Source organism: Leptidea sinapis, chromosome 45 (genome assembly GCF_905404315.1).
Source record: "Leptidea sinapis chromosome 45, ilLepSina1.1, whole genome shotgun sequence".
In the NCBI taxonomy this organism is placed as follows: domain Eukaryota; kingdom Metazoa; phylum Arthropoda; class Insecta; order Lepidoptera; family Pieridae; genus Leptidea; species Leptidea sinapis.
The window spans coordinates 8,375,170-8,398,769 of NC_066309.1; the positions used below are offsets into that span (position 1 = coordinate 8,375,170).

Below are 23,600 nucleotides of genomic sequence, written 5' to 3' on the forward strand. Positions count from 1 at the left end.
CGACACGCTTCGCTCACAGCCGACTGTTGACGATGATAACTTCAATCACGTGTCAATCACTGATTATTTTCGCGCTCGCGATGTGCTCTCTGTGCTCCGTTGTCGCGTTTGCCGCGCGCGCGCTGACATCTCCCGCCGCAAGTGGGGGGGGTGTCCGGCACGACGTCTCCGGCACGACGCTTCGGCGGGCGCGGTTCGCATGTACGCGACGCGCGTGCGTCTCGCGACGCGCTCATGTCGAGTGCGAAGCGAGTCGAGATCACGACGTACGCGCAATGCGTGCGTCACATAATATTTTGTTACACACAGAGATCGTTCACGTATTTTCTAAATATAAAAACTATTACCCTGAACGGTGGATCACTTGGCTCGCGGGTCGATGAAGAACGCAGTTAACTGCGCGTCATAGTGTGAACTGCAGGACACATTTGAACATCGACATTTCGAACGCACATTGCGGTCCGTGGAGAAATATCCAGGACCACTCCTGTCTGAGGGCCGGCTGCATAAAAGAATACGACGACGCCGTCGCTGTATGCTGACAACACTGTTTGCGCGCCTAAAAAACGTGTAAAACGAGTGACGGTCTTCGGGCCGGGCTCGGGTAAACCCCGCCGGTTTTCCGGGGCCCGCTCGATCCGTTCGAAAATGTAAAATAAGCCGCAACGCGTGGTGCTGTTCGCGTGCAACGCCGTCTCCGCCTCACGCCCGACGTGGGTCACGGAGACGGGCGCGGTACCGGGGCGCGCTCGTTCGCTGTCACACGCGGATATCTCGTGATTAATTTTAATTAATCTATGCAGAGCTCTCTATGTGAACGGCGTGCGTGGCTGCGCCTTCGGTTCGCGTCCCGTGCGCTGCACGTGTTATTTCGGCCCGACGTGAGCGTGCAAACGAGTAGGCGGACTCGACGTCCGAAGGGCGCTTCGATCGCGGTACGTGCGCGGGTCGACGATACGTCGTTGAGACTTATTGGCGGCGCGCGCACGACGGTGTCGCTGCGCTGACGGATATCGTGTCTGCCTCATACTTTTTATCGTTGGCCTCAGATCAGGGAGGATCACCCGCCGAATTTAAGCATATTAGTAAGCGGAGGAAAAGAAACTAACCAGGATTCCCTCAGTAGCGGCGAGCGAACAGGGATAAGCCCAGCGCCGAATCCCGCGGTCGTCACGGTCGCGGGACATGTGGTGTTAGGGAGGTTCCGCTTTCTCGCGGTCGCCGCTCCCGTCCAAGTTCGTCTTGAACGGGGCCGTTTTCCCATAGAGGGTGCCAGGCCCGTAGCGACGGAGCGAGTCCGCGAGAGGGACTCTCCTCAGAGTCGGGTTGCTTGAGAGTGCAGCCCTAAGTGGGTGGTAAACTCCATCTAAGGCTAAATATAACCGCGAGACCGATAGCGAACAAGTACCGTGAGGGAAAGTTGAAAAGAACTTTGAAGAGAGAGTTCAAGAGTACGTGAAACCGTTCAGGGGTAAACCTGCGAAACTCGAATGAACGAACGGAGAGATTCATCGTCACTCCGGGGCGTACGGCGGCGTGCCGCGATGTGCGCGAGACTCGTGCTCGCGTTCACCGGTCGCCGCCGTTGACGCACCCGGACGGCGTGCACTTCTCTCTTAGTACACATTATGCATCGCGACCCGTTCGTCTGTTCGGCCTAAGCGTTGTCCGGGAGCCGGGCGGCTGCGCGTTCACGCGCACAGCCGTCCGACCGTGACGATCGCCGGCCGGCGGCGGACGGTACTTGTCATGAAACGCGCACGCGTCTCCATCCGGGGACGCGTCCGGCCCGACGCGAGCGAGAGTCGTCGTCGACATCCTGCCCTTGTGCGGATGCTGACGCGACGCCGCTGTCGTCGCAGCCGTGTAGTCTCGGACTGTGCGCGTATCAGTCGGCGATGTTACTGTTTCGGGCACTCGCAGGACCCGTCTTGAAACACGGACCAAGGAGTCTAGCATGTGTGCGAGTCATTGAGTTATGAATTCAAACAGACAAAACTGAAAGGCGCAACGAAAGTGAAGGCGCGCGCTTGTCGCGCGCTCAGGGAGGATGGAGCGTCGGTCGTCAAAAATCGATCTCTCGCACTCCCGAGGCGTCTCGTTTCCAATCAGCGAATGCGGGCGCGCTCTGAGCACAGATGCTGGGACCCGAAAGATGGTGAACTATGCCTGGTCAGGTCGAAGTCAGGGGAAACCCTGATGGAGGACCGTAGCGATTCTGACGTGCAAATCGATCGTCGGAACTGGGTATAGGGGCGAAAGACTAATCGAACCATCTAGTAGCTGGTTCCGTCCGAAGTTTCCCTCAGGATAGCTGGCGTCGACTCGTAACAGTCTCATCCGGTAAAGCGAATGATTAGAGGCATTGGGGCCGAAACGACCTCAACCTATTCTCAAACTTTAAATGGGTGAGAACTCCGGCTTACTCGAACGATGAAGCCGGAGATCTGATGACGGTGCCAAGTGGGCCAATTTTGGTAAGCAGAACTGGCGCTGTGGGATGAACCAAACGTAGTGTTAAGGCGCCTAAAAAACGCTCATGGGACACCATGAAAGGCGTTGGTCGCTCATGACAGCAGGACGGTGGCCATGGAAGTCGGAATCCGCTAAGGAGTGTGCAACGACTCACCTGCCGAAGCGACCAGCCCTGAAAATGGATGGCGCTGAAGCGTTTTGCCTATACACTACCGTTACCGGCAATCGGCGCGTGCGTGTCAAAGCGCACGCGTATTATGCCGTAACGAGTAGGACGTGCGCGGCGGAGTGCGCAGAAGGGTCTGGGCGTGAGCCCGCCTGGAGCCTCCGTCGGTGCAGATCTTGGTGGTAGTAGCAAATACTCCAGCGAGGCCCTGGAGGACTGACGTGGAGAAGGGTTTCGCGTGAACAGTAGTTGCTCGCGAGTCAGTCGATCCTAAGCTCAAGGAGAGATCTTATGTCGATGCGGCGTGTTTATATATATTTTGTGTATATGATAAATAACGCCCTTTGAGCGAAAGGGAATCCGGTTCCTATTCCGGAACCCGGCAGCGGAACCGTTTCAATAATCGTTCTCTCGTTTCTCAAGCGAGTGTTCGACGGGGTAACCCAAAGTGGCCTGAAGACGCCGCCGAGTGGTCCGGGAAGAGTTTTCTTTTCTGCCTGAGCGTTCGAGTTCCATGGAATCCTATAGAAGGGAGATATGGTTCGGAACGCGAAGAGCACCGCATTTGCGGCGGTGTCCGGATACTCTCTGCGGACCTTGAAAATTCAGGTGAGGGATGTACGTGGAGATGTCGCGCCGGCTCGTACCCATATCCGCAGCAGGTCTCCAAGGTGAAGAGCCTCTAGTCGATAGAATAATGTAGGTAAGGGAAGTCGGCAAATTGGATCCGTAACTTCGGAATAAGGATTGGCTCTGAGGACCGGGGCGTGTCGGGTTTGGACGGGAAGCGGATGCGGCCGGTGCCGGGCCTGGTCGATGCTCGCGCGTGTCTCCATCGCAAGGTGGTCTCGCGCGTCGTGCTGAATCCGGACCCGCGTTCCGGCCTTTCGCGGATCTTCCTAGCCGTAAGTCCGCGTCGGTTTCGTCTCGTGCGCGATCGGCGCGGTACTGTACGACCGCCGTTCAACGGTCAGCTCAGAACTGGCACGGACAAGGGGAATCCGACTGTCTAATTAAAACAAAGCATTGCGATGGCCCTCGCGGGTGTTGACGCAATGTGATTTCTGCCCAGTGCTCTGAATGTCAACGTGAAGAAATTCAAGCAAGCGCGGGTAATGGTGGAGATAACGGGAGCAAAACAGGCGCGATGTATGTTGTCACGTCTGTTATTAGACAGTCGGTATAGGGTGTTCAGCTGTACTTCAGGGAGCTCACCCAAAAAAGTTGGTCAATTAGCCACCCCATCTCGGTTATCCGAGCAACGGGCGCGGTGGCCTTCAATTGATCTGAAGTAGATGGTTCCGAAAGGTTCCTCGGCGGTTACCCGTCAAACGTGGTGGAGGTAGCTTTACCGACACGGGAGCTATGGGGGAGGGGAGCCCACTGGGAGGCTACCAGTGCCCCTCCATTGGCGTCGGACTCGTAGTGGCTTGGCGCCAGGTGTTGATAGGACAAATGTGGGGAGATTGTTGTCCATTTGTTTGCGTATAGCATATCTCTCAATAGGAGACGGCCAGTGTGGGCTGGGTCCCGATCTCCGCCTCCGGTTCGTATGGGCGAAACGTCTGTGGAGTACCGCGACTGGGGGTGCTTGCCGCCTGGGTTAACAGGCGAAATTGAAGAGTCGTAATTGGTTGTCTGTGACCCTCTACGTCTGACCAACGCACTATACCGGGACTGGAGCGAAAGCTGTTGCGCTGTAACCTACCTAGTAGGCGGTGTGCGTTGGGATTCTAGCAGTTAGAAAGGCAGACAGTAAGTACCGCCATCCGACGTCGGGCCGGGTGCGCTGGGGGGCTTGCCAGCCCCCCAGACCCCCCGCCCGGCGATAGCAACTATGACTCTCTTGAGATAGCCAAATGCCTCGTCATCTAATTAGTGACGCGCATGAATGGATTAACGAGATTCCCGCTGTCCCTATCTACTGGGAGGCGGTAGAGGAGAAGAGGAGGGAGCTAGACGAGCTTGAATCGTTAGCTCTATTTACCCCAAGGAGGTCACTAGCGAGGACCCCCCCAGGGGGCTTCGGAAGTGTGGAGGAGTTGAGGGGCGCGGAGAAGCGCCCGCTTCAGTCGCCGGAGGAGCTGCAAGAGGCTCTTCGGAGGAAGTTGGAGCCCTCTACAAGCAGCAGCAATGAGGGCAGCAGCAGGGCCATGAAGGAGTGCGAAACCGAGGAGCTCATTGAGTTCGCCAACTTAGCCGGTAGCGAGATCATGGCTGCGGCAACTGGGAACACAAGCAAATTGAATAAAGCGGATATTGGACATATAGGCACGCAAGTGCAACGTCTCACAGCCGTTGTCGCGACTCTGGCCGGTAGACTGGCCAAAGCGAAGGAGTGCGCACACACTGCGACATCCCGAGAACCAGACAGGAGCGAAACCAGGAGCTATGCCAGTACGCTCAGAACTGGAAGGTCAACAACGCAGCCTAAGCCACAGGGGATGGGTAGCGTACTTGCGGTGTACCCGGCGGACAACAGCGGAGTTAAGACGGCGGAGGAAACCAAGGCCGTCTTGAAGGAAGCTATAAAGCCAACATCGATGGGACTGCAGGTCGCGCGCCTGAGGAAGGTAGGGAACGCAGGCGTAGTCCTGCAAACAAGGACTAAGGAGGACGCCGAAAAAATTAAGAAGGCCATGCCCTCGACCCTGAGAGTCCAGGATGCAGGCCAAAGGACACCATTGGTGGCTATTATTAACGTCGAGGGCCACATTAAGGACGAGAAGGAGTTCCTGGGGGCGCTGAGGAAGCAGAACTTCGCGGACGTCCCGGAAAAGGAAGGATTCCCAAAAGTGGCCTTCTACAAGAAGTCAAAGGGGGGAAGTTGTACCACTGTGGTGCTAGCATGCAGCGGTACATGGAGGGACCGCCTTATGTCCAGGGAGCGGGTATACCTTGAATGGGAGAGGTACCTGGTGCGCGACTTCCTGGAAGTGACGTGCTGCATAAAGTGCCAGTGGTACGGGCACTCTGCAAAACACTGCAAGGCTGAGGAGGAGACCTGTAGCAAGTGCGGTACAGCTGGGCATGGCCACAAGGACTGTAAGTCTACGAAGTCACGGTGCGCCACCTGCGCGAAGGCCGGGAAGCAGTCGGAAGACCATAAGACGGCAGCACCTACTTGTCCAGCGCGGATAGCGGCGCAGAAGAGGGCTGCCGAACGCACAGACTATGGCTCATAAGAATGAACACATGTACGTCGGGCAGATAAACCTTCAAGGAGCGCTCACGGCAACAGCGGAACTCCCGGGAATCGCCCAAAGGCTGGGTCTCGGTATCGTTCTTGTCCAAGAACAGTATGCGAGGGCCCAGCTGCCGGGGCTGCTGCAGTGCACGGAAGATTCAAAGGCAGGAATATACGTAAATAGCACCAAGATCTCCGGAATGATCCTGCCTCAACTATCGACGTCGCACTGCCTCGTGGCACACTTCCGGGGGGATGGCGGCGATCTGTATATGGTGTCGGCATACTTCCAGTACTGCGAGAACATAGAGACCCATATACACCACTTGGACCGCGTACTGGAAGCACTCCAGGGAAAACCAATTGTCATCGGGGCCGACACCAACACCCACTCGCCGCTCTGGCACAGCCGCCGCGAGCAATATGAGGGAAGAGGTGCGGAGGTAAACAGAAGAAGGTTGGCGATGGAGAGCTTTATACATTCGAAGGGGCTCCTTGTGCACAATAAGGAGGGGGAGCCGTTCACATTTAACACGATCAACGGTTCCTCTAACATCGATGTTACTATAACAACCAGAGGAGTCCCTGTACGCCAATGGAGAGTTCGGGAGGAAGTAAGCAGCAGCGACCACCAACTTATCACGTTCTCCATCGTCAAGAATAGCCCATCAGCCGCACGGTACCAGGGAGAGCAAGAACCAGGAGGGGAACCAACGAGATACCGGGATCGAAGGGTAGATTGGGACCGGTTCTGTACCACACTCTCGTGGCGAGCAGGCAGACTCGACTGCCGAAAGCCGGCACAACACGTGTGCAAACAGTTCGCTGATATGCTGAGTCGTACAGCTGGGGAGTGCCTAGGTTTCGCCAAGGGGAAAGACCGGGTGCAGGGGTATGAATGGTGGTCAAGGAAACTTGACTTCCTTCGTAGGGAGCACAACCGGATGCGTCGGGAATGGCAACAGTCTCGGCGCGCGGGCGGACTGGCAGAAGAAATCTGCAGAACGCGCTTCCATCGTGCACGTGCGTTCTATAGGAGATCCATGCGGGAAGCGGAGACCAACCACTTCTCGCGTCTTGCTGACAGTGGGAATGACGATCCATGGGGTATGGCATACCGTGCTGCTACAGGCAGGGTGCGCCCGCCTCAGAACGTCATAAACGGTTTGAAGCTTGCGCAGGGATTCGCTGACGACATCCGCGGCGCCATGGGTGGGATACTGGCAGTGATGTGTCCGGACGACGACCGGGCGACCGACTCGGCGTACCATATGCAGGTTCGCCTGGCGGCGGCCTGTTTACCCAGCGGGCAGAAGGTAAGTCCCCCTACCAGAGAGCAAATAGGCACGATAATTCGCAACCTGCCGGACAAAGCTCCAGGAATTGATGGTGTCACCGCACGTATAGTTAAAGCAGCGTGGAAGGTGGCCGCATGTGAGATGACGTTAATGTACGGGAAATGTATAGATGAGGGTGTGTTCCCTGATGTATGGAAAGAAGGCCGATTAATAGTACTGCCAAAGGGTGATGGGAAGGCGACTGACCCAAAGGCGTATAGACCTATCACCCTCTTGCCAGTACTAGGGAAAATATTAGAGCAATTGATATGCGAATGTACTCCGGGTCTGTACAGTCGTATATCAGCCCGTCAACACGGATTCATGAAAGGGAGGTCTACAATAACAGCGCTTAGCACTATAATGGATTTAGTGACCACCAGCTCTTACAAATATGTTCAAGCGATAACTCTGGACATATCAGGGGCGTTTGACAACGCGTGGTGGCCTATGGTCCTGCTTAAATACAAGCAGGGCGGCTGCCCTCCCAACATCTACAGGTGCCTCTGCTCTTACTTTCTGAATAGGCGGGTGGGTATGTTCGCAGGAGGAGAGGTCGTATGGAAACTTTCCACAATGGGGTGCCCACAGGGATCCGTATTAGGTCCCACACTGTGGAATATACTGTTGAACGACCTTTTGGAGCTGAGCGTACCACAAGGGGTCAGGATGATAGCATACGCGGACGACGTAACGCTACTCATCGAAGGAAACTCAAGGGCTGTTATCGAGACCAATGCCGCGGTGGCGCTCGAGAGAATCTCGGAATGGGGAGTTAGGAATAGACTCCGGTTTTCGTCGGTGAAAACCAAGTCTATAACCTTGAAGGGCTCTCTCGGGCGACCCCCGGTCATTAGAATGGGAGGAGATTCTCTTCGTGCGGTTGAATCAGTTAAAATCTTAGGCATAACGATTGATGGAAAGGGGTCATTTGCCGATCACGCCTTGGATATCGGAGAGCGAGCCGCGAGGTGCTTCGGGAAGATGGCAAGGGTATCTTCAACTTCTTGGGGCATACGATACAAGGCACTTAAGATCTTGTACAGGGGGACGTACGTTGCAACCATTACATACGCGGCGAGCATCTGGTATCACAGGTCGCTCCTGTATGTGGTGTCCAGCCGGTTGCTCAGAACACAGCGAACATCGTTGGTGCTTCTCACCAAGGCGTACCGCTCAACAAGTACGGCCGCACTGCCAGTACTAGCTGGGGTACTTCCAGCCGATCTGGAAGTTTATCGCGCGGGCAAGATAGAAGCGACGAAGGGTGACAGGGTAAAAAAGGAGCTCGCGGTATTGAAAAAGGACATCCATTCCGAAGTGGTAAACATGTGGCAGCAGCGCTGGGATCGTGAGGAAAGAGGTGGAGATCTCAGACGCTTCTTCCCATGTGTCGGGGAAAGACTCCTAGCGGCGTGGGTGCAGCCCGACCACTACACGTCGCAGCTGTTGACGGGTCATGGGAAATTCAACGGCCGGCTTAGGGACTTGGGGCTTAAGGGGGACGGCACTTGTCCATGTGGCGTGACGGATGAGTACCGCGACCACGTGCTGTGGGAATGCAGCTTGTACGATGAAGCTAGAGGCGAACTATTGAACCATCTGGAGAGGAAGAATCCGGGACCAATTTATCACGGAGACCTAGTGTCCTCAGAGGAGAACTTCTCGCGGTTAGTAAGATTTGCCACAAGTTGGTACCGTGACAGGAGAGTGATGGAGGGGTAAACCAGGATGGTAACGAAGACGCAGAAAGGAAGATTTAGAGAAGAGAAGAAGATGAAGAAGGAGTGCCCGACGACGAAGCCATAGCTGTGGTCGGCCGCCCCCAGAAAGGGGGAGAGGGCCATCTAGGGACGCAAAAAAATGAGAACTTGTAGGGAGTCAAGAAATGTACTGGACCTGAATATCCGGACCGGTACATCTCCCGCTGTTTCGGTCGGAACCTAGGTCTTGATGACCGAAAGGTCGGTAAGACCATGGGAAGGAGGTGGGTTATGTCCCTATCTACTATCTAGCGAAACCACAGCCAAGGGAACGGGCTTGGGAGAATCAGCGGGGAAAGAAGACCCTGTTGAGCTTGACTCTAGTCTGGCATTGTAAGGAGACATGAGAGGTGTAGCATAAGTGGGAGATCGTTCGCGGTCGTCGCTGAAAAACCACTACTTTCATTGTTTCATTACTTACTCGGTTGGGCGGAAGCGGTGCGCGGTCGATAATATCGGCGGGCGTACGGTGTTTCGTTCCAAGCGTGCAGAGTGGCGACGTGGCGGCAACGCTCGTCGCCGTACAACTCCCGCGTGATCCGGTTCGAGGACACTGCCAGGCGGGGAGTTTGACTGGGGCGGTACATCTGTCAAAGAATAACGCAGGTGTCCTAAGGCCAGCTCAGCGAGGACAGAAACCTCGCGTGGAGCAAAAGGGCAAAAGCTGGCTTGATCCAGATGTTCAGTACGCATAGGGACTGCGAAAGCACGGCCTATCGATCCTTTAGTATAAAGAGTTTTTAGCAAGAGGTGCCAGAAAAGTTACCACAGGGATAACTGGCTTGTGGCGGCCAAGCGTTCATAGCGACGTTGCTTTTTGATCCTTCGATGTCGGCTCTTCCTATCATTGCGAAGCAAAATTCGCCAAGCGTTGGATTGTTCACCCATCAAAAGGGAACGTGAGCTGGGTTTAGACCGTCGTGAGACAGGTTAGTTTTACCCTCCTGATGGCGTGTCGTTGCGATAGTAATACTGCTCAGTACGAGAGGAACCGCAGTTTCGGACATTTGGTTCATGCACTCGGCCGAGCGGCCGGTGGTGCGAAGCTACCATCCGCGGGATTATGCCTGAACGCCTCTAAGGCCGAAGCCAGCCTAGCCGAATCCGGCAAGGATATACTCACTGTGGAGCCCCGAGTGTCGGGAGGCTCTAAACAATGTGACTTTACTAGTCGCGTTTTATTCGTAAGACGCGACGTCGAAGCCCATTTGGAACGCGACGAACGGTGCGAGCGGTATTAACACGTGCACCACGGCGTCGAAGTTTCGAATTTACCTCAGTTCGATGTCGGGGCTCGGAATAGTCTGTAGACGACTTACGTTCCTGGCGGGGTGTTGTGCTCGGTAGAGCAGCGTCGTGCTGCGATCTGTTGAGACTCAGCCCTACGCCAGGTGATTCGTCCGAGGACGCATCGTCGCCGAGAAGCAGAGTTGTGTGTGTGTGTGTGTGCAAACAAACAACAGGCCAACATATAATTATTATAATAACATAATAATATAAATAATATTATCATGATATTTCGTCGTGACGGACGCGTCACGCGATTTCTCATGATTATAAAATTTTACAATATATTATTATTTATTATAGTTGAAAGACGTGGTTGATGTTGTACACGGCGACTACTCTAATGATAACGAGTACGATCATTTTCAGGTTATTATGTCGAGTCGAGTGTTGTGATAAGTGTACATCGCCGTCGGCGGCGGCGGCGGCTCCGGTGGTGTTGGGCGCGCTGCGCAAATTCCAAAAGCGAGTACGATCGGCCCCAATAGCGGGTACGGTCGATTCCTCAATAGCGAGTACCGCCTAGCGCGAGGAGCGCGGCGCTCCCTGCCGGTCTCCCCGGACGGATATCTCACTTACTTGTTTTCTCCAATAACGAGTACCGCCGAGCGCGAGGAGCGCGGCGCTCCCTGCCGGTCTCCATCTTTTCTCTTGTTCCTTGTACACCAGAACATTATAGTTTTTGACCAATATTCGTGTCCCCTAATAATTGCATGTTCTGTCCGTTTTTTTTTTAAATTAAATAAAATAAATTATTAATTATTAATTTATCATAAAAATACCTACGAGAAAAAGTGTAGGTGATAAAATTATCTATAAAAAATGTACCGATACTTTTTTTCCTACGAGCCACCGTTTCTGAGATAATAACTATTCAAAAACTTATAAAAACGCGCTAAGTACACTACTACCTCATAGGTGGCGTGGAAACTCACTTTTTGAATCTAACACTAAGTATTGATACATTTTTAATGGATAATTTTACGATCTACAATTTTTGTCCGAGATACTTTTATGATAAAACTTACCTACCGTTTTGCTGAAAATCGCGAAAAACGAATGTGATTAAGTAAGTAAGTAAGTACGTAAGTAAGTAAGTAAGCAACTAAGTAAGTAAGTAAATAGGTAAGTAAGTAAGTAAGTAAGAAAGAATTACGTTTAAAGATATTTATTTCTCATTAAAAACATAATATTGTCACTTACATGAGAACATAAAAATATGATGTAATAATTTATCCGCCGTTCTTTAGATGTTCAGTACATACATGTTACACATTATAGTACTTATTCTTCTTCACAAAATTTAAGATTACACACTTTTACAGGGCACTGTCACATAACAAACAATTTCAGACATGTGTTTTATAAAAACTTTGAAACAATATAGTCTGATAGGTCACGTTTAAATGTTTTTAGTGACCTAATCTTTTTGAGAGATGAAGGTAGACTATTAAAAAGTTGTGCGCCCTCGTAAATAAACATACGCTTGCCGTAATTTGTTCTTGTCTTAGGTAGTATCAAGTAGCTGGCTCGTCTCGCGCTGCGTTTAGACGCATGTTTAGTTTGGGTGAGTAAGATTGATGTATGATAAGAATTTTGATTTGATTTGAAATATATTTTTTTTTGGAGGTTTTTTATTTGGTTTCGGAGGGAAAATGAAATGTACGTGTCGCGCGTTTATTACTGATCATTATCGTACTCGTTATTAATAAAGTAAAAAAAAAAAAAAAAAAAAAAAAAAAAACGATTTTTTCTTCGAAGCCGCAATGCATATTCAATATTATGTTATTAATAAATAGTAAAATCAAATCAAAATCACTTTATTCACATATCAGAGAGTTTACACGTTCATATCGTTCGCGTGCACCACACATACGGCAGTCGGCGTCGAGAGTCGAGTCCGTAGCGAACGGTTCGCGACGCCGAATTCAACGCCGCTCAAGTTTTTTCTTGTAAAAAGAGTGAAAAACGCACGCGACAAAAATACAAAAACGCACAACACCAACCACCACCCCCAGCCACAACAACTGCTGCTGTTTTATTATTCTCGTCGTCGTCATCGTCATTCATATTTTATTTAATATATATTTATATTTGAGTAAGTTTGTGAATGCGCGCGATGATAACGACGATGATATAATAACAATACGGTTGTTGGTACTCTCGGGGCAGAGCTGGTGTGTCTGTGTCTGTGTTTGTGTCGCGCGTTGTTTTATATGTTCTTTTTTTACAATATAAAAAATGAGACAGACTCACCGCGCTGTGTCGATCGAGCGTTTTCGAGTTTCCCTATGCGGATGATATTTGATTTGGTGATTTGAAAGGTTTTTTGTGATTTCGTTTCTCATAATTCCTCTCTTCACTCTCTCTATAGTATCATACGCTGCGGCGATCCTCGTCACGTTGAAAGCGATCGTGTAAATTTTTTGCGCGCACCAAGACGCCGACTGGGCTTCGACGGTTTCCCTCTGTTAAGATTTTTAACGTGAGGGCCCGCAAGCCGGAACGCGTCGCGCATTTCACTCGTGCGAGACGTTCACGCTCCTCTCAAGCACCGGGCGTCGATCCGATTTGTGATCACGACGTGTACCGATATTAATACGTTGATACCGCTTCTATTGCGTGTCATCATTTTTATTATTACCCGAAGGGACTCTCGTTACTGAACTTTCATAACATACAATCGGCCCATCGCCGATTTATGATTCGTTCAACGCGCACCGTATGCCTTTGAGATATATAGTATACAGTGCGCGAACGGATATCTCACGATATGTTCAAGATGTCATAGTCGCGACGCCCTAAGGGGAGATCGCGACGCATGACGCGCTGAGCGCGACAACAATCGTTGTTTGCAGCAGCTCCCTGGTTGATCCTGCCAGTAGTTATATGCTTGTCTCAAAGATTAAGCCATGCATGTCTCAGTGCAAGCCGTATTAAGGCGATACCGCGAATGGCTCAATATATCAGTTTTGGTTCCTTAGATCTTACTCAGTTACTTGGATAACTGTGGTAATTCTAGAGCTAATACATGCAATCAGAGCTCTGACCAGTGATGGGATGAGTGCTTTTATTAGATCAAAACCAATCGACGGAGGGCCTCGCGTCCGAAGTCGTTAATTTTGATGAATCTGGATAACTTTTGCCGATCGCATGGTCCAGTACCGGCGACGCATCTTTCAAATGTCTGCCTTATCAACTTTCGATGGTAGTTTCTGCGACTACCATGGTTGTCACGGGTAACGGGGAATCAGGGTTCGATTCCGGAGAGGGAGCCTGAGAAACGGCTACCACATCCAAGGAAGGCAGCAGGCGCGCAAATTACCCACTCCCGGCACGGGGAGGTAGTGACGAAAAATAACGATACGGGACTCTTACGAGGCCTCGTAATCGGAATGAGTACACTTTAAATATTTTAACGAGGAACAATTGGAGGGCAAGTCTGGTGCCAGCAGCCGCGGTAATTCCAGCTCCAATAGCGTATACTAAAATTGTTGCGGTTAAAAAGCTCGTAGTTGCATTTGTGCGCCGCGCTGTCGGTGCATCGCATCCGCGGTGATACTGACACGTCTGCGGAGCATATCGTCGGTGAGCCGGCGGTAAAACGCCGGTTCAATATCAAAATCCTATCGCGGTGCTCTTCAGTGAGTGTCGAGATGGGCCGACAATTTTACTTTGAACAAATTAGAGTGCTCAAAGCGGGCTCAAAATGCCGCTTGAATATTTCGTGCATGGAATAATAGAATATGATCTCGGTTCTATTTTGTTGGTTTTCAGAACTCCGAGGTAATGATTAATAGGGATAACTGGGGGCATTCGTATTGCGACGTTAGAGGTGAAATTCTTGGATCGTCGCAAGACGAACATCAGCGAAAGCATTTGCCAAAGGTGTTTTCATCAATCAAGAACGAAAGTTAGAGGTTCGAAGGCGATTAGATACCGCCCTAGTTCTAACCGTAAATATGTCATCTAGCGATCCGCCGACGTTACTACAATGGCTCGGCGGGCAGCTTCCGGGAAACCAAAGATTTTGGACTCCGGGGGGAGTATGGTTGCAAAGCTGAAACTTAAAGGAATTGACGGAAGGGCACCACCAGGAGTGGAGCCTGCGGCTTAATTTGACTCAACACGGGAAATCTCACCAGGCCCGGACACCGGAAGGATTGACAGATTAACAGCTCTTTCTTGATTCGGTGGGTGGTGGTGCATGGCCGTTCTTAGTTGGTGGAGCGATTTGTCTGGTTAATTCCGGTAACGAACGAGACTCTAGCCTGCTAAATAGGCGTCGTCATTTAGGTGTGCGCGGCTTCAGGGTCGCGCAACTCACTGGCGGCGTATTAAAATTCTTCTTAGAGGGACCGGCGGCTTCGAGCCGCACGAGATTGAGCAATAACAGGTCTGTGATGCCCTTAGATGTCCTGGGCCGCACGCGCGCTACACTGAAGGAATCAACATGTTCTCCCTGGCCTAGAGGCCCGGGCAACCCGTTGAAACTCCTTCGTGCTGGGGATTGGGGTTTGCAATTATCCCCCATAAACGAGGAATTCCTAGTAAGCGCGAGTCATAAGCTCGCGTTGATTACGTCCCTGCCCTTTGTACACACCGCCCGTCGCTACTACCGATTGAATGATTTAGTGAGGTCTTCGGACCGACACGCGGTGGCTTCGCGGCCGTCGGCGTTGCTGGGAAGTTGACCAAACTTGATCATTTAGAGGAAGTAAAAGTCGTAACAAGGTTTCCGTAGGGGAACCTGCGGAAGGATCATTAACGTGTAACGGTCGCGTGCGCGAGCGTTGTCGCCGACACGCTTCGCTCACAGCCGACTGTTGACGATGATAACTTCAATCACGTGTCAATCACTGATTATTTTCGCGCTCGCGATGTGCTCTCTGTGCTCCGTTGTCGCGTTTGCCGCGCGCGCGCTGACATCTCCCGCCGCAAGTGGGGGGGGTGTCCGGCACGACGTCTCCGGCACGACGCTTCGGCGGGCGCGGTTCGCATGTACGCGACGCGCGTGCGTCTCGCGACGCGCTCATGTCGAGTGCGAAGCGAGTCGAGATCACGACGTACGCGCAATGCGTGCGTCACATAATATTTTGTTACACACAGAGATCGTTCACGTATTTTCTAAATATAAAAACTATTACCCTGAACGGTGGATCACTTGGCTCGCGGGTCGATGAAGAACGCAGTTAACTGCGCGTCATAGTGTGAACTGCAGGACACATTTGAACATCGACATTTCGAACGCACATTGCGGTCCGTGGAGAAATATCCAGGACCACTCCTGTCTGAGGGCCGGCTGCATAAAAGAATACGACGACGCCGTCGCTGTATGCTGACAACACTGTTTGCGCGCCTAAAAAACGTGTAAAACGAGTGACGGTCTTCGGGCCGGGCTCGGGTAAACCCCGCCGGTTTTCCGGGGCCCGCTCGATCCGTTCGAAAATGTAAAATAAGCCGCAACGCGTGGTGCTGTTCGCGTGCAACGCCGTCTCCGCCTCACGCCCGACGTGGGTCACGGAGACGGGCGCGGTACCGGGGCGCGCTCGTTCGCTGTCACACGCGGATATCTCGTGATTAATTTTAATTAATCTATGCAGAGCTCTCTATGTGAACGGCGTGCGTGGCTGCGCCTTCGGTTCGCGTCCCGTGCGCTGCACGTGTTATTTCGGCCCGACGTGAGCGTGCAAACGAGTAGGCGGACTCGACGTCCGAAGGGCGCTTCGATCGCGGTACGTGCGCGGGTCGACGATACGTCGTTGAGACTTATTGGCGGCGCGCGCACGACGGTGTCGCTGCGCTGACGGATATCGTGTCTGCCTCATACTTTTTATCGTTGGCCTCAGATCAGGGAGGATCACCCGCCGAATTTAAGCATATTAGTAAGCGGAGGAAAAGAAACTAACCAGGATTCCCTCAGTAGCGGCGAGCGAACAGGGATAAGCCCAGCGCCGAATCCCGCGGTCGTCACGGTCGCGGGACATGTGGTGTTAGGGAGGTTCCGCTTTCTCGCGGTCGCCGCTCCCGTCCAAGTTCGTCTTGAACGGGGCCGTTTTCCCATAGAGGGTGCCAGGCCCGTAGCGACGGAGCGAGTCCGCGAGAGGGACTCTCCTCAGAGTCGGGTTGCTTGAGAGTGCAGCCCTAAGTGGGTGGTAAACTCCATCTAAGGCTAAATATAACCGCGAGACCGATAGCGAACAAGTACCGTGAGGGAAAGTTGAAAAGAACTTAGAAGAGAGAGTTCAAGAGTACGTGAAACCGTTCAGGGGTAAACCTGCGAAACTCGAATGAACGAACGGAGAGATTCATCGTCACTCCGGGGCGTACGGCGGCGTGCCGCGATGTGCGCGAGACTCGTGCTCGCGTTCACCGGTCGCCGCCGTTGACGCACCCGGACGGCGTGCACTTCTCTCTTAGTACACATTATGCATCGCGACCCGTTCGTCTGTTCGGCCTAAGCGTTGTCCGGGAGCCGGGCGGCTGCGCGTTCACGCGCACAGCCGTCCGACCGTGACGATCGCCGGCCGGCGGCGGACGGTACTTGTCATGAAACGCGCACGCGTCTCCATCCGGGGACGCGTCCGGCCCGACGCGAGCGAGAGTCGTCGTCGACATCCTGCCCTTGTGCGGATGCTGACGCGACGCCGCTGTCGTCGCAGCCGTGTAGTCTCGGACTGTGCGCGTATCAGTCGGCGATGTTACTGTTTCGGGCACTCGCAGGACCCGTCTTGAAACACGGACCAAGGAGTCTAGCATGTGTGCGAGTCATTGAGTTATGAATTCAAACAGACAAAACTGAAAGGCGCAACGAAAGTGAAGGCGCGCGCTTGTCGCGCGCTCAGGGAGGATGGAGCGTCGGTCGTCAAAAATCGATCTCTCGCACTCCCGAGGCGTCTCGTTTCCAATCAGCGAATGCGGGCGCGCTCTGAGCACAGATGCTGGGACCCGAAAGATGATGAACTATGCCTGGTCAGGTCGAAGTCAGGGGAAACCCTGATGGAGGACCGTAGCGATTCTGACGTGCAAATCGATCGTCGGAACTGGGTATAGGGGCGAAAGACTAATCGAACCATCTAGTAGCTGGTTCCGTCCGAAGTTTCCCTCAGGATAGCTGGCGTCGACTCGTAACAGTCTCATCCGGTAAAGCGAATGATTAGAGGCATTGGGGCCGAAACGACCTCAACCTATTCTCAAACTTTAAATGGGTGAGAACTCCGGCTTACTCGAACGATGAAGCCGGAGATCTGATGACGGTGCCAAGTGGGCCAATTTTGGTAAGCAGAACTGGCGCTGTGGGATGAACCAAACGTAGTGTTAAGGCGCCTAAAAAACGCTCATGGGACACCATGAAAGGCGTTGGTCGCTCATGACAGCAGGACGGTGGCCATGGAAGTCGGAATCCGCTAAGGAGTGTGCAACGACTCACCTGCCGAAGCGACCAGCCCTGAAAATGGATGGCGCTGAAGCGTTTTGCCTATACACTACCGTTACCGGCAATCGGCGCGTGCGTGTCAAAGCGCACGCGTATTATGCCGTAACGAGTAGGACGTGCGCGGCGGAGTGCGCAGAAGGGTCTGGGCGTGAGCCCGCCTGGAGCCTCCGTCGGTGCAGATCTTGGTGGTAGTAGCAAATACTCCAGCGAGGCCCTGGAGGACTGACGTGGAGAAGGGTTTCGCGTGAACAGTAGTTGCTCGCGAGTCAGTCGATCCTAAGCTCAAGGAGAGATCTTATGTCGATGCGGCGTGTTTATATATATTTTGTGTATATGATAAATAACGCCCTTTGAGCGAAAGGGAATCCGGTTCCTATTCCGGAACCCGGCAGCGGAACCGTTTCAATAATCGTTCTCTCGTTTCTCAAGCGAGTGTTCGACGGGGTAACCCAAAGTGGCCTGAAGACGCCGCCGAGTGGTCCGGGAAGAGTTTTCTTTTCTGCCTGAGCGTTCGAGTTCCATGGAATCCTATAGAAGGGAGATATGGTTCGGAACGCGAAGAGCACCGCATTTGCGGCGGTGTCCGGATACTCTCTGCGGACCTTGAAAATTCAGGTGAGGGATGTACGTGGAGATGTCGCGCCGGCTCGTACCCATATCCGCAGCAGGTCTCCAAGGTGAAGAGCCTCTAGTCGATAGAATAATGTAGGTAAGGGAAGTCGGCAAATTGGATCCGTAACTTCGGAATAAGGATTGGCTCTGAGGACCGGGGCGTGTCGGGTTTGGACGGGAAGCGGATGCGGCCGGTGCCGGGCCTGGTCGATGCTCGCGCGTGTCTCCATCGCAAGGTGGTCTCGCGCGTCGTGCTGAATCCGGACCCGCGTTCCGGCCTTTCGCGGATCTTCCTAGCCGTAAGTCCGCGTCGGTTTCGTCTCGTGCGCGATCGGCGCGGTACTGTACGACCGCCGTTCAACGGTCAGCTCAGAACTGGCACGGACAAGGGGAATCCGACTGTCTAATTAAAACAAAGCATTGCGATGGCCCTCGCGGGTGTTGACGCAATGTGATTTCTGCCCAGTGCTCTGAATGTCAACGTGAAGAAATTCAAGCAAGCGCGGGTAAACGGCGGGAGTAACTATGACTCTCTTAAGGCATATCTCTCAATAGGAGACGGCCAGTGTGGGCTGGGTCCCGATCTCCGCCTCTGGTTCGTATGGGCGAAACGTCTGTGGAGTACCGCGACTGGGGGTGCTTGCCGCCTGGGTTAACAGGCGAAATTGAAGAGTCATAATTGGTTGTCTGTGACCCTCTACGTCTGACCAACGCACTATACCGGGACTGGAGCGAAAGCTGTTGTGCTGTAACCTACAATTTTTGTCCGAGATACTTTTATGATAAAACTTACCTACCGTTTTGCTGAAAATCGCGAAAAACGAATGTGATTAAGTAAGTAAGTAAGTACGTAAGTAAGTAAGTAAGCAACTAAGTAAGTAAGTAAATAGGTAAGTAAGTAAGTAAGTAAGAAAGAATTACGTTTAAAGATATTTATTTCTCATTAAAAACATAATATTGTCACTTACATGAGAACATAAAAATATGATGTAATAATTTATCCGCCGTTCTTTAGATGTTCAGTACATACATGTTACACATTATAGTACTTATTCTTCTTCACAAAATTTAAGATTACACACTTTTACAGGGCACTGTCACATAACAAACAATTTCAGACATGTGTTTTATAAAAACTTTGAAACAATATAGTCTGATAGGTCACGTTTAAATGTTTTTAGTGACCTAATCTTTTTGAGAGATGAAGGTAGACTATTAAAAAGTTGTGCGCCCTCGTAAATAAACATACGCTTGCCGTAATTTGTTCTTGTCTTAGGTAGTATCAAGTAGCTGGCTCGTCTCGCGCTGCGTTTAGACGCATGTTTAGTTTGGGTGAGTAAGATTGATGTATGATAAGAATTTTGATTTGATTTGAAATATATTTTTTTTTGGAGGTTTTTTATTTGGTTTCGGAGGGAAAATGAAATGTACGTGTCGCGCGTTTATTACTGATCATTATCGTACTCGTTATTAATAAAGTAAAAAAAAAAAAAAAAAAAAAAAAAAAAAACGATTTTTTCTTCGAAGCCGCAATGCATATTCAATATTATGTTATTAATAAATAGTAAAATCAAATCAAAATCACTTTATTCACATATCAGAGAGTTTACACGTTCATATCGTTCGCGTGCACCACACATACGGCAGTCGGCGTCGAGAGTCGAGTCCGTAGCGAACGGTTCGCGACGCCGAATTCAACGCCGCTCAAGTTTTTTCTTGTAAAAAGAGTGAAAAACGCACGCGACAAAAATACAAAAACGCACAACACCAACCACCACCCCCAGCCACAACAACTGCTGCTGTTTTATTATTCTCGTCGTCGTCATCGTCATTCATATTTTATTTAATATATATTTATATTTGAGTAAGTTTGTGAATGCGCGCGATGATAACGACGATGATATAATAACAATACGGTTGTTGGTACTCTCGGGGCAGAGCTGGTGTGTCTGTGTCTGTGTTTGTGTCGCGCGTTGTTTTATATGTTCTTTTTTTACAATATAAAAAATGAGACAGACTCACCGCGCTGTGTCGATCGAGCGTTTTCGAGTTTCCCTATGCGGATGATATTTGATTTGGTGATTTGAAAGGTTTTTTGTGATTTCGTTTCTCATAATTCCTCTCTTCACTCTCTCTATAGTATCATACGCTGCGGCGATCCTCGTCACGTTGAAAGCGATCGTGTAAATTTTTTGCGCGCACCAAGACGCCGACTGGGCTTCGACGGTTTCCCTCTGTTAAGATTTTTAACGTGAGGGCCCGCAAGCCGGAACGCGTCGCGCATTTCACTCGTGCGAGACGTTCACGCTCCTCTCAAGCACCGGGCGTCGATCCGATTTGTGATCACGACGTGTACCGATATTAATACGTTGATACCGCTTCTATTGCGTGTCATCATTTTTATTATTACCCGAAGGGACTCTCGTTACTGAACTTTCATAACATACAATCGGCCCATCGCCGATTTATGATTCGTTCAACGCGCACCGTATGCCTTTGAGATATATAGTATACAGTGCGCGAACGGATATCTCACGATATGTTCAAGATGTCATAGTCGCGACGCCCTAAGGGGAGATCGCGACGCATGACGCGCTGAGCGCGACAACAATCGTTGTTTGCAGCAGCTCCCTGGTTGATCCTGCCAGTAGTTATATGCTTGTCTCAAAGATTAAGCCATGCATGTCTCAGTGCAAGCCGTATTAAGGCGATACCGCGAATGGCTCAATATATCAGTTTTGGTTCCTTAGATCTTACTCAGTTACTTGGATAACTGTGGTAATTCTAGAGCTAATACATGCAATCAGAGCTCTGACCAGTGATGGGATGAGTGCTTTTATTAGATCAAAACCAATCGACGGAGGGCCTCGCGTCCGAAGTCGTTAATTTTGATGAATCTGGATAACTTTTGCCGATCGCATGGTCCAGTACCGGCGACGCATCTTTCAAATGTCTGCCTTATCAACTTTCGATGGTAGTTTCTGCGACTACCATGGTTGTCACGGGTAACGGGGAATCAGGGTTCGATTCCGGAGAGGGAGCCTGAGAAACGGCTACCACATCCAAGGAAGGCAGCAGGCGCGCAAATTACCCACTCCCGGCACGGGGAGGTAGTGACGAAAAATAACGATACGGGACTCTTACGAGGCCTCGTAATCGGAATGAGTACACTTTAAATATTTTAACGAGGAACAATTGGAGGGCAAGTCTGGTGCCAGCAGCCGCGGTAATTCCAGCTCCAATAGCGTATACTAAAATTGTTGCGGTTAAAAAGCTCGTAGTTGCATTTGTGCGCCGCGCTGTCGGTGCATCGCATCCGCGGTGATACTGACACGTCTGCGGAGCATATCGTCGGTGAGCCGGCGGTAAAACGCCGGTTCAATATCAAAATCCTATCGCGGTGCTCTTCAGTGAGTGTCGAGATGGGCCGACAATTTTACTTTGAACAAATTAGAGTGCTCAAAGCGGGCTCAAAATGCCGCTTGAATATTTCGTGCATGGAATAATAGAATATGATCTCGGTTCTATTTTGTTGGTTTTCAGAACTCCGAGGTAATGATTAATAGGGATAACTGGGGGCATTCGTATTGCGACGTTAGAGGTGAAATTCTTGGATCGTCGCAAGACGAACATCAGCGAAAGCATTTGCCAAAGGTGTTTTCATCAATCAAGAACGAAAGTTAGAGGTTCGAAGGCGATTAGATACCGCCCTAGTTCTAACCGTAAATATGTCATCTAGCGATCCGCCGACGTTACTACAATGGCTCGGCGGGCAGCTTCCGGGAAACCAAAGATTTTGGACTCCGGGGGGAGTATGGTTGCAAAGCTGAAACTTAAAGGAATTGACGGAAGGGCACCACCAGGAGTGGAGCCTGCGGCTTAATTTGACTCAACACGGGAAATCTCACCAGGCCCGGACACCGGAAGGATTGACAGATTAACAGCTCTTTCTTGATTCGGTGGGTGGTGGTGCATGGCCGTTCTTAGTTGGTGGAGCGATTTGTCTGGTTAATTCCGGTAACGAACGAGACTCTAGCCTGCTAAATAGGCGTCGTCATTTAGGTGTGCGCGGCTTCAGGGTCGCGCAACTCACTGGCGGCGTATTAAAATTCTTCTTAGAGGGACCGGCGGCTTCGAGCCGCACGAGATTGAGCAATAACAGGTCTGTGATGCCCTTAGATGTCCTGGGCCGCACGCGCGCTACACTGAAGGAATCAACATGTTCTCCCTGGCCTAGAGGCCCGGGCAACCCGTTGAAACTCCTTCGTGCTGGGGATTGGGGTTTGCAATTATCCCCCATAAACGAGGAATTCCTAGTAAGCGCGAGTCATAAGCTCGCGTTGATTACGTCCCTGCCCTTTGTACACACCGCCCGTCGCTACTACCGATTGAATGATTTAGTGAGGTCTTCGGACCGACACGCGGTGGCTTCGCGGCCGTCGGCGTTGCTGGGAAGTTGACCAAACTTGATCATTTAGAGGAAGTAAAAGTCGTAACAAGGTTTCCGTAGGGGAACCTGCGGAAGGATCATTAACGTGTAACGGTCGCGTGCGCGAGCGTTGTCGCCGACACGCTTCGCTCACAGCCGACTGTTGACGATGATAACTTCAATCACGTGTCAATCACTGATTATTTTCGCGCTCGCGATGTGCTCTCTGTGCTCCGTTGTCGCGTTTGCCGCGCGCGCGCTGACATCTCCCGCCGCAAGTGGGGGGGGTGTCCGGCACGACGTCTCCGGCACGACGCTTCGGCGGGCGCGGTTCGCATGTACGCGACGCGCGTGCGTCTCGCGACGCGCTCATGTCGAGTGCGAAGCGAGTCGAGATCACGACGTACGCGCAATGCGTGCGTCACATAATATTTTGTTACACACAGAGATCGTTCACGTATTTTCTAAATATAAAAACTATTACCCTGAACGGTGGATCACTTGGCTCGCGGGTCGATGAAGAACGCAGTTAACTGCGCGTCATAGTGTGAACTGCAGGACACATTTGAACATCGACATTTCGAACGCACATTGCGGTCCGTGGAGAAATATCCAGGACCACTCCTGTCTGAGGGCCGGCTGCATAAAAGAATACGACGACGCCGTCGCTGTATGCTGACAACACTGTTTGCGCGCCTAAAAAACGTGTAAAACGAGTGACGGTCTTCGGGCCGGGCTCGGGTAAACCCCGCCGGTTTTCCGGGGCCCGCTCGATCCGTTCGAAAATGTAAAATAAGCCGCAACGCGTGGTGCTGTTCGCGTGCAACGCCGTCTCCGCCTCACGCCCGACGTGGGTCACGGAGACGGGCGCGGTACCGGGGCGCGCTCGTTCGCTGTCACACGCGGATA

General features: G+C 51.6%; 5 non-coding genes and 1 pseudogene across 5 annotated transcripts; all 6 read left to right on the top strand.

Annotated features, from left to right (window-relative positions):
• Positions 1–344: 344 nt before the first annotated feature.
• LOC126977778 (5.8S ribosomal RNA) lies at positions 345–501 on the top strand. Its single transcript, XR_007732407.1, has one exon. It is a non-coding gene; the product is annotated as a 5.8S ribosomal RNA (ribosomal RNA).
• A 539-nt stretch (positions 502–1,040) lies between these two features.
• Positions 1,041–10,328, top strand: LOC126977772 (large subunit ribosomal RNA; annotated as a pseudogene).
• A 2,749-nt stretch (positions 10,329–13,077) lies between these two features.
• On the top strand, positions 13,078–14,982 carry LOC126977616 (small subunit ribosomal RNA). Its single transcript, XR_007732290.1, has one exon. It is a non-coding gene; the product is annotated as a small subunit ribosomal RNA (ribosomal RNA).
• Positions 14,983–15,359: 377 nt separating this feature from the next.
• LOC126977779 (5.8S ribosomal RNA) lies at positions 15,360–15,516 on the top strand. Its single transcript, XR_007732408.1, has one exon. It is a non-coding gene; the product is annotated as a 5.8S ribosomal RNA (ribosomal RNA).
• Positions 15,517–20,890: 5,374 nt separating this feature from the next.
• On the top strand, positions 20,891–22,795 carry LOC126977617 (small subunit ribosomal RNA). Its single transcript, XR_007732291.1, has one exon. It is a non-coding gene; the product is annotated as a small subunit ribosomal RNA (ribosomal RNA).
• Positions 22,796–23,172: 377 nt separating this feature from the next.
• On the top strand, positions 23,173–23,329 carry LOC126977782 (5.8S ribosomal RNA). Its single transcript, XR_007732410.1, has one exon. It is a non-coding gene; the product is annotated as a 5.8S ribosomal RNA (ribosomal RNA).
• Positions 23,330–23,600: the final 271 nt, after the last annotated feature.